Genomic DNA, 10997 nt, shown 5'->3' with positions numbered 1-10997 from the left:
GGTGCGGTGCCGCGGGGAGCCCGCAGGGCTCGGAGGGCCGCCCTGGGCGCGCGGGACAAAGGCGATCAGCCCCGGGGGCGCGCAGGCGGCGCTGGCGGGGGACGTGGTGCCGCAGCGGGAAGCGGGGCGGCGGCTGCCGGGTTTCTGCGCCCGGGAGGGACAGAGGCAGCGCCGGCCCCGCGGCCCCCGGCAGGACCCCCGGCCTGAAGGAAAGACGGAGGCGCGGCGCCGGCGGACGCGGCTGCCTGCACCCATCCTCCCGCTCCCGAGACGCGCCGCCCCGCCGGGCTGCGCTCCCGCCGCGGGCTGCCTCGCCTCGCCTCCCGCCGCCGGCCCCCGCCTCCCCCCTCACCTCAGCCGCCCCCCTCTGTCTGGCTCCCCCCGCTCTGTCTGGCGGCCCCCCCCTCCCCTTCCCCGGCCCCGTCCCCGCCGCGCTTCTCGCGAGAGCTAGGGATGCCGCCGCCGCCGCCGCGGAGGGGGAGACACTCGGGGGGAGCCAGTGACGTCGGGAGTTTTCCTGAAAGTCAATAACGAGCCCGGCGGAGGCGGCGGGAGGAGCCGAGAGCGGGGCCCGGGCGGCTCCGGGGTGAGTGCGCCGGGGGGGAGCCGCCGCCGCCGCCGCCCTCCTGACCCCGCGCATCGATGCCGCGGCCGCGCTGCCCGCCCGGGCGCCTCCCTGCGTAGCGGGGCGCGCAGCCCCATGTAGCCGCCGCCGCCCGCCCGCCAGCGCCCCGGGGCCGGAGCCGCCTCCTCCCGCCCCCGCGGAGACACCGGCCGCCAGGGACCGCCGAGCCCGGCGGGGGGACGGGGGAGGAGGCAGCGGCGCCCCCCCTCCCTCCCCTTCTCCCCCTGGAGCCGCCGCCGCCCTCCGGCTCCGCAGCAGCGCCCGCGGCGCCGCCGCCTCTGCAGGTACGGGGCGGGAGGGGCCGGGCGGCGGCGGAGGGGGGGGAGGGGGCTTGGGCGGCGGCGCGCGAGGGGATGCGGGGCGGCGGCGCGCGGCCGGGGGCGGCGGGGCGCGCGGGGCGGGGGCGCCCGTGGCCTAGCGCTGCCGCCGGCGGGGCGCGAGCGGCGCGGGGCGGGGGGGAGGGGGCGCGGTGCCCTCGCGGCGGCGCGGGGCTGAGGTGGGGAAGGGCGGGGCGGGGGGACGTTATGTAACGGGGCGGGCAGGGGCAGGGCAGGGCGCGCGCCCGGGGGCGCTGCCGGCGCGGGGCCGGCGGTTCCCACGCGGCGGCCCCTCCCCGCCGGGCGCGCGCGCCACCCCCCTGCTCGCGGCCGTGAGGGGGTTTCAGCCGCTGGGAACTTCGCGCGCCCGCGCGTGCGCCCCCCGCGCTAAGAATAGCGGCGCGGCCGGCGGGAGGGCAGCGCCTCGCTCGAACGAGGCTGCTCGCGCCGGCGGTGGCGGCGAGTAAACAAACCGCCCTCCCCCCCATCCCCCCTCCCCCCTTCCCGCCGCCCCGGCAGTCACGGAGGCCGCGGCCCACGTGCCGGCGCTGGCGCGCGGCCGGCCGTGAGGGGCTACCGGCGGGGTCCGGCCCGGGGAGGGAGGGAGGTCGGCGAGCAGGCCTGTGTGCGGGCACCCCGGGCGTGCGGGGGCTGGCCCGGCTCGGTGCGGGGCCTGCGGGCGGTGTGGCTGCGCTGCGGCTGGCTGCGGTGTGTCGGGCGGCGGCGGGCTGGCGGGCGGCTCGGCTGCGGGGCTGGAGCGGCGCTGCCCTGGAGTGGGGGGGAGGGATCCGATCGCTGCGCGTCCTCCCGCCGTGCGTTGTTGGAAAGGTGTACGAGTCAAAAACAAACCCAGGTCCTATCTCCTCGCAGCTGAGAGGGTGTAAACATCCTCATCTGTCTTGACCTTTATTCTGATTTTTTTCCTGTGGTGTAGCTGTTGGTTGGCTGGCTGCTTGGATGTGTCCACAGCGTCGCGTCGTCTTTGTGGAGACGTGTCACGGGCTGGATGCGCTTGGCCTCTGCTTGGGAGTTTGGCTATGAAAATGGTGACGTACCTGACACCCGCACTGCCAGCTTCCTTGCAGTGCTGAGGAGACTTACGGCAGTCTCGTGTCCTGGTGTTTACGTTTTATGGAAACCTTGCTCGTAGGCAAACAGTTCCCCACGTTTTGCCTGTAGAGGCCTTTATATCTCAAGGCAAGCAGAGTGCAAATCAGTAGGTCGAAACTTCTGACAAGTAACATCTTCAGCACCATCTCTTGTTTCTGCCAGCTTCTGTCTAGGCCAGTTCTGGCTGCCCTGCGCCGCGGTTTGGAGAGGGTACAGGAGATAGGGAAGGAAGCTTAGATTGACTTTTAAAGTAAGTGTACTGCTTGAGAGGATTCTGTTTGTAGGACTGTTTGTTTTCTTGACAGGAGCCTGTGAGTTGACCCCAATATCTTTAATTGGATTGGATTGCTAATTATAGTCCGTGTGGATATATTTTGCTTGGATGCAACCAGTAAGTCAGGTTCAAATAAGGGCTAAAGAAAAACTTCAGAGATAAGAAAGTGTCTCTGTTTCCTAGAAGGCTACATGTAATATTTGAGTAACTCATTTTTTCTCTAATGTAGGTGCCTGGTGTGTGTGCACACACAGGTGATGTTAACAAGACCAACTTGTTGGGGAGAGGTCATTCTGTGGTGTATTCCTACCTGCTCTAACTAGGTTTGAACAAATCCGATAGTCTCCTTAGTTTCATAAATAGGTTCATGTAAGGCAGTGTTTCAGTGTCTTATTCCCTCATTTGTTTTGTGTTTTGGAGGAAGATGATGTGTTGTTCAGCAAAATGCTGCTGTTCTGTGGGAAGTCGATGAGAGTTTTGGCAGGGACCGGCTGAAATAGGTGGAGTTTGAAGGAGTGGATGGCATTAATTTGCACTAGAAAATGTTGACTTTTTGACACTGAAACAAATGCTTCATGAAAGGGACAATAGTTTGGTGGGTTTTTTAAGCTTGACCCAAAATCACTGACTAGAGCTTTGCTGTTTTTGTAACCTGCGTTTCTGTTTGCAAGACGTTACCAGAAACCATATCTTGATTTCCAACTACAGTTTGAAACAGCATGTGCCTGAAGTTTGCAGAATAACTAGGAGATCCCTCAGACTACTTGGAGTTTGTCTAGCACTGGCTGATTGAGTGTTCTTTCACTTTCTGGGTGCACATTTTCCCAATTTAAAGAGACCTATCGAATAATCGTTTCCATACCCCAGAAACATCATTTGCTAAATAACTTTGAAATAGTTGTTTTGGAAGGCGTGACACAGTTACTACAGCGGGTCATGTTAGAATAACATTTGAAATCTCTGTGCTGTTTGTAGTATAAAGAAGGTACAGTTTCTTATAATTGTGTTTGGCTGTGGTTTCACTTGGTGCTGTTGATGGAACAGGGGAGGTGGACTTGGTGACCTGGTAGCCTAGCTTTCCTGTAGTTTTGCAATGGAGACCCAATGTGCTTTGGCATCTTCTATGGCTTGAGCACAGTACTAATTGAGAGTGGAAGGACGCTGAAATACACCCAGTCAAAACTTTGTTGTACCGTACCTCCATGTTGATATGGTTAACGCATAAATGAATTGATTTACTTTAAAACTAATGCATTTTACTGTAACTGTATGTTTTGTAGGTGTGTTAGTTGTGTGTGTACCAAAAGCCCTCTGTTCTCTTTTTCCTGACTAATAACATAAACATTCGGTTCAAAACATGCAGTACAGTAACAAATCGAAAAGAGGGGAATAGTTAAGTGTGTGCATCCGTGAGTTTCATTTAACATTAAACCCTTGCTTTTAGTTTCAGTGTTTATATGAAATTTACAACCCACTTACTTTTTTCAATACTGTCTTGTATAAGAGAAGATTGCCAACTTGAGTGCCCTTTAAAATTATTCTGGAATATTAGATTAATTTGTGTCATCTTGGATTCTCGTTCTGTTAGGCTATGCCTAAGAAGAATACCGTGGAGGGGGCGGGGCGTACTTCCCAGCACAGCATGTACATCAGGAGTTTGCGTTGCTTGTGAGGAAAGGTGTGTTTTCGGTGAGAATTGCTCTTGTCAGCCAGTGTGTTTCCTCTCAGTTGTAGGGAAGAGACTTTCCCAGCATCGCAGGTTCCCCTTGGTGAATGTGTTGCATTAGTTACTTTTCTTTGCAACAAGTTGGTGTGGTATAGAAAAGATTTTTCTCTAAAGAGAAGTTACATAGTAAATGAAAAAGCTGATTCAAAGTGTTAAAAAAAACCTCTGTTAAAGCCAGAGAAACAAAAAAACTAGTAGCAAGTAATAAAACGTTGAATGTGAAAGCTATCTTTTAGTGTTTTACATAGTCTAAAAAGTAACCTTTAAAGTTTTGCTTTATATGTTTTCCTCTTGACTAATTGTATGAAGAACATTCTGGGCTACCTATATGAAGAGAAGAATTTATAAATGAAGCTTATTTAGGCAAATCACTAATAAATAATAAGACTGCAGAAAATGCAAAGGCGTGGTAGTCAATTATTTGGCATTTTGTTCTTGTCCCATAGCTCTAGATCAACATTAAGTATGGGCATTCAGGTAGTTTTGATGCATGACATGGATTTCAAACAGATTCTTTTCATCTTTAGTACTTAAAGGTGTTGTTCAGGTGTAGTAGGACGCTGGGGCGCAGCTAATACTTCCAAAAAAATCCCCTTGAGATTGAATATCATTGGATGTTACTGGCAAGGAGAGTAAGCTTTTTTTGTCTTGTGTATATGAAGATGCTTACTTTTGATCACTTTAAATGTGTCTTTGATTTTTGATACTATTTGTGTCAACACTTACTATGTTTAGATTAAATAACTTAATACATGTCAAGTCCATCTTGACCAATCCTCTTTTTCCCCGTATTTCTGTGTGTCTAGGTGTGAGTCATACTGATCAAATACAGCATTAAGAACAAGTTGTTGCCCTGTGATTTTTTTTTTTCTTTCTCTCTGTAATATCCTGACTAAAGAACAGTAGTGATTTTGAAATTCCCTTAAGAATGCAACTGGGACCTCCATATTTTGTATGCACGTCTGAATGACTTGACAGCATGGTTTGTCAGACTTCCCTGCATTGTCTATGTGGTAAAGTTACTTGAGTGCCTCCTACAACAGGAGCAGAGATGAAGAGCCTGCTTCAGCTTCGCTGAGGTCGATGCAGGTCTTACCACTGCCTGTTTGTAGGTGGGGAATGGCAGTGCCCGACAGTCAAAAACTTCTTGTACAGCTGATTAAGCACCACAGAATTAATACAGTATTTCTCAGTTGAGTCCAGCAATCATGCAAAATGATTTCTACCAACCAAAAAAAACCATAATTTTTTTTCCCTAGGCATTTAGTGTGCTTCTGGAGATACATGCTTGGTGCAGCTTGCCTTGCGAAATTTTCTTAAAATTATTATCTCTTTTTCTAAATTGATATACTTTGAGACAGAGGGTTAAGGCTGTATGCGTGAGTTTCATGTGATCTGGCTTTTTGTACAACATTTGCCAAAGACTTTCATCTAGCGAGCTCTGCATCTAGCCTGGAATATGTGTAAGCAATAGTTTACCTTTGAAAAATACACAGTCTTCATTTAAGGTTGTAGAGAATTCCTTCTGTCCTTAGGAAGTCTGGATCTCAAGTTGACGAGAATAATGCTTTCTGTAGGTGAACAGGAAGATCCAAAGTTTTTAGGTTAGAAGTCATTACGTTCTAGTTATATTGCAGTGTCAGGATTTGACAGTAGGTTCAGTAACGTTTGGTTGCTTTGTAGGAAGGAATCACAAAGCTCATCCCTATTGTTGCAAGGCAGTTCAGAATTTAATTTGTTCAATATCCAGAAAATAAATAAACCCTACTATAAGAGTTTAAAGAAAAGCTACGTGGTAGCTTGGTAAACATGCCATTGAACTTTTCCCATCTTTTATATTAACAGTTTGAGAACAGATTTTTATCTCAGTACTTTCCTTTTCTTGTTAGTCATGGCGCTTCACATATTTCTGGTTTTTATTATCTGCAACAGTGTGCTCGGTGTTTTACACACAATATGATGTTGTGCTGCAGAAAAGTCATTATCAAACAAATAATTAAGTATATGAGCTTAATGAAACTTTATTTTGTGTCTCTTGAGGATATCTTAAATATCTCTGAATGAATAGGAATTTCTAGGTTCTTTGAACTTTTGAAAAAGAGATTGCCTTTTTCAGAGTATTCTAGACATAGAAAGCTAGTTTTAGTTTGTTTTCAAAATATTGAACTTGAGTTTAATTTTGTTTGGTTGTTTGAGTCATTACTAAACTATTTTTTTCAAGTGCAAAGGAACTTTGTCTTAAAAAGGCAAGAATTAGTATTCCTACATTAATCCTCAGCAAGTTAAATGCATTACATGTATTTTGAAGTGTTAAGTGGAAGAGCATTGCCATAGCTGTGATACTCAGATCAACTAATCCTTGATTTGACCTCCTTTAAATCTCAAAACTCTCAAGTTCATTGTCTGTATAACTTTTTTTTTGATGTGTAACTTCAGCCCCTCCCTTTGGCTTTTCTACTTCAAATGTATTCTTTGGTTAGATTTCAGACCTGTACTCTCATATGTTTTATCACTCTGCTTCTGTCTGATTTGCAGTTATTGTTTTATGTGATTAGGGGTCGGTCAAAAAGGATTTAAAGTATTTTTGTCAGTAAACACAGTGCAAAACAATGGATTGTTAATGTTTCACGTGGGATTCCAAAGAAACAATTTAGTTACTTTTAGAAACTTCCTTTATACCTTGGTAAACAAAGGCGAGAGTGGCTTTGTTCACCTTACTTTAAATATACCTTTGTCCCTTAAAATAACTTGCTTTGTCATTATAATAGGAAAAGAAATACAGACTGATGGTTTCATTTCTGATAAACTTATTCAGTTGCAGAATCTAAATAAAACATCTAACTTCTTCATTAACAATTCACTGTGCCTGTGGTTTCCTAACTAGGCTTATCTGAGTGTGTATTACTTATGTGCAGCTTTCTGACGTACTGAAAGTGAAAATAGAACACTGAAAATATTAAGGCACAAAGCATACACATAAACGTGTCTTAAGAACAGCTATTTATCTTTTCCAGAGTACATTGTTTCTCCTTGCCACAAGGTATAGGCAGTGCTATTTTCCTGTTACCCATGAATTCCAAGTCAAGGGTTATGGAATAAAGTTGTTAGCAGTAAATTTTTGATACCAGTGTTCTTAAAGACATTGAGGCTTTTAGTACAAAATATAGTTTAAAAAAATATTTGCAGTGCGTATCATGGAGATTTTGGAATTTTTACATTTGTTTTAAAATTTGTGAAATATGAACATTTCTACTTACAAAGTATTTAGGAGTGTCTTAAGTGTCTTGATTGTGCCTACATAAAGATTACGATTTAATAAATTTAGGAGCTGTTGTCTTTTAATAATCTGGGTTTTTTGATGTCTTTGTCTTGTCAAACCAGTTCGTGTTTTGTTTTGTGTCGGTTTGGTTTTTTTTGTTTGTTTGTGTTTTTTAGTTGACTCTAATAAATTGAACAAATACTATCTGCATGCAGGTTCCTCTTTCTCAGTTTAAGCAGTGGTAGTATTTAAATCAGTCAGTCCTCCTGAGACCATAAAAAGGGACATGAACCATTCTGCTCTGTTTGAAGTATAACCAAAATTCCAAAATAGGTAGTTTGTAAAAGCCTGTATAAATACTCTATGCTCTTTAGATAAAGCACTCCACAGAGTGTGATTCTTCCATTAGCAAAGTGGCTAATTTGATTTAGTAGGTTTTGTGGCAGTCTCTGTTCTGCAACAGTCTTTTGTGTAATTTTTGATGATGTGCAATATATCCTCTAATTGTTTGACCGGACTTTTAGATAACAGCTCTGGTAGGGGAAGAGGATATGCATGCATTTTTCATGTAAACAAAACTTGGATCTCGGCTTCCAGTCTTAAAGGCAACTCTGTTTTCAGTTTAGAGCCTTATCTTTTGAATTCCTTGCTCTGTGATTGCAACTGGCACTGGAGACAGTTATAGTCTGCTCAGTTGTCTTGGAGGATTCAAACTCAGATTTGAGAAAACCTCTTAGAAGATTGATCTGCTACAAAAAAAGCCCCCAAAGCAGGGAAATAAATGTGTGTGTGATGGAAACCATGAGAGAATGACCAAGAGCAACTTTTTCTCGTAGTGTAGCGTGTGCTTCGTGTGTGCATGCACAAAATTTTTCTGTCACCTTTCTGAGAAGTAGTAACATATATACAGTATATTATATGTGTATATATATAGTATAGGAGATAGAGATGATGAGATTTGTCTCTGCTTACGTTGAGGACCAGAGAATCTCAGTGAGTCAGGTGAAGTGAATCAGAAAGATTCACTTGCTATTTTTTTCCCCAAACATTTTATTAAACAAATGATTACTTGTAAAAAGGGAACATGGTAGTTCCCTTATATATTAAGAGAATGAGGTTGGATGAATCACTAAGCTGATAATGCTACAAGAAGTTACAGAGATCGTCTCTGGAAGCGCTAAAACTGATTCTGTTGGTATTCTGTCTGGTAACTGGAGTTGGTAAATGTGAGAGTATCTGTTTTTTCTCAGATCCAAAATTGTTGAAAGTAGGAGCCTGTGTTTATGAAAGTTCTTACAACAGAGACCTGAATCATACAATTTACACTGAATTTATGGGCACTGTCTTCTTTATTCAGCTGTCTCTTGTCACGGGGGAAATGGGAGGATGCCCAGATTCCAAGGGAGTGTTGTCTGTTCTTATGAATCTCCATGATTATTCACTTACACATAATGGTTGTGCAGTGTAGACCTGAACCACTGTTTTTAGTCCTGCTGCTTGGAAGGGATTTCTTTCTTTCTCCCCATCCACTGGGTCTGTGGAGGTACCTGACTGCCACGATGGGCATGAGAGCCTCCTTTAATTTAAAAACACAAGTTGAGGAAAAGGTGTCGTCCTAACGAACGATCCATTGCTCATTTTACTGGTTGGTCTTGTAGTTCCCGTATAGTAGTATTGTGAAATGAGCTGGTTTTTCTCTATATTGCTGTTATTCTTGAAGCTCAAGATGAAAACTGAGAAGGTGTTGGCTAGTTTTCACCACAGCTTGGGAAAACTGTGAGCCTTGGCAGAGGGCTCTGGAACTCTGGTGCATGTAATAGTTTCTCCTTAATCTTTGTTTAGAAAGATGCCTTGCAACCTCTGCAGCTAGGAACTTAGAGGTGTAATGCTAGCTCTTCAGAAGCGTGTGCTGAATTTTTCATCTAACACTACAGAAGTGGCTTAATAGCTTTCCAAAGAAGAAAGGAGAAGTTTTACTATTTTCTACCAGATCCAGAAAATACAGGTGTTTTCATCACGACTGATGGCGATGAAATAAATTTTTACATCTGCAGCATAAAGCATGCAGACAGTGGGTTCCTGTATGTATTATGCATATACACGACTATCTGATACTGTCTGCAGAATACACACAATATACTGTCGGAAAAGTATCTTCCAAGTTCTGTTTATAACGTGGGGGGAAAAAAAAGCAATCCAACCTGTTCTCCAGTTGCTGGAACGTATATAAAAATGAGTCAAGTTTTTCCCTCTAGGAAGCAGCTGGAATGCAAAATATCTTCAACCTCAGTTGTTGCATGTACGTATTTTCCTTATTTCTGTAGGTGCATCCTATAGCAATAAGGGAAACTGTAAAAATTACTGTATACCAGCTGCTGAAACCTGAAGCGCATTGGGAGGGCAGAATTGATTGCTAAGAAGTATTTAAGTTCTGTGCCAGCTGTGCAACGTTTCTGTAGCTTTTCTTGAGAGAGTTGAACTATCGATGAGATGCTATTTTCCTGTGAGAGTCCCTGCTCCACGTGTTTCAGGCAACTCCTTTACCTCTGTAGAAATCCTTTATTACATCTTCAGTGAAGAAGGTTTCTGTGTGACTATTTTTCATTAAGGTCAGTTTTTGTCTTGAGAAGTAATTCTCAAAAGTCTTCTCCTTTATGGCTTTGCCGAGTGACTTTCAGAGTAAAGGAGTACAGCTTTTAGAAAGCCTCAAAGGAATTTAATAAGGGATAGTACTACAGATGCTTACAAATGGCTTCTTGAAAGTATAGTGTGAATGTATAACCTTTATTTTCATTAGTCTTTTAATGCTTCGATTTATCTCCTTCAGCTTCCTCTGTAATTCAGCTTGACTTTTAATTACCCATTAAGGGAACAATCCCTATAACCATAGAAGTGTTGATAATTCTGCTTAAGTTGCTCCTGGTAATATTGTGAAGCTAAACTGGAGATAATTCAGTTAGTTTTGTCAACGTGTTTATCTTTTTTGTATTTTGGGGGTTTTGTGCGAAATTTGGTAATGTAGTACAGGAGATGGGTGGGGTGCAGTCCTACAGACATACACTTGAGGTTGTTGGGACACTGGCTGACATGAAAATCAGTCATAGATCAGATTTTGATTGAGTAATACTAGCTTAATCACAATCAGTGGGTAAATAGAGAGTTTCAAGCATAAATTCATTCATTAAAACTGTGTGTCTGCTGAAATCATGGACTTAATGATCAGTATGTGGGCAGACAAGATTATTGCTACTTAGTATGGAAGTTCCTTTCTTATAGCTTAGCGTCTACCAATGAAAATAAATTATTGCACTTTTCATAAGCATAGACCGAGATTGGAAAGTACATTACATTTGCCTAAAGGGTAAAACACAGTGCAGCATATGCCAGCCCAAGCTACGTACGGTGTGTTACATTGCTTATTCTTTGTAGCTGGAGAAAAAAGTTACCTGTGATCACTTCTTAAAGAACGCAATCAAAGTCTTGTAGGAAAATCAAACTTCAGTCGGATATTTGGATACTAATGTGCCTACACTTCCTTCACATAACAGCTGCTTTTAGGTCACAGTTGTTCGACACTCACCTCTGGCTTTGTACAGATGTGTGTGGTTGTAGCAGGAGCTGATACTGCGCTGCGGTGATCCAGAACGGCAAAGCTGTAGCCTGCTCTCGGGCGCGTGTCTTCATCT

General features: G+C 45.2%; 1 protein-coding gene across 4 annotated transcripts in view; it reads left to right on the top strand.

Annotated features, from left to right (window-relative positions):
- Positions 1–453: 453 nt before the first annotated feature.
- AKT3 (AKT serine/threonine kinase 3) overlaps positions 454–10997 on the top strand; it is a 167090-nt gene continuing 156546 nt past the window's right edge. For 2 of the 4 annotated variants that reach the window (XM_075412629.1, XM_075412632.1), the window contains exon 1: positions 663–909. The gene's annotated coding sequence lies outside the window, so the exon portion shown is untranslated. Of the gene's footprint in view, positions 587–662; positions 910–3938; positions 4005–10997 lie in introns of those variants that run through there. The other 2 variants (XM_075412630.1, XM_075412631.1) reach the window with 2 other exon arrangements.

Source organism: Opisthocomus hoazin, chromosome 2 (genome assembly GCF_030867145.1).
Source record: "Opisthocomus hoazin isolate bOpiHoa1 chromosome 2, bOpiHoa1.hap1, whole genome shotgun sequence".
Lineage (NCBI taxonomy): Eukaryota > Metazoa > Chordata > Aves > Opisthocomiformes > Opisthocomidae > Opisthocomus > Opisthocomus hoazin.
Note: the sequence above shows the minus strand (reverse complement) of the source record. Positions and strands in the feature narration are given on the sequence as shown.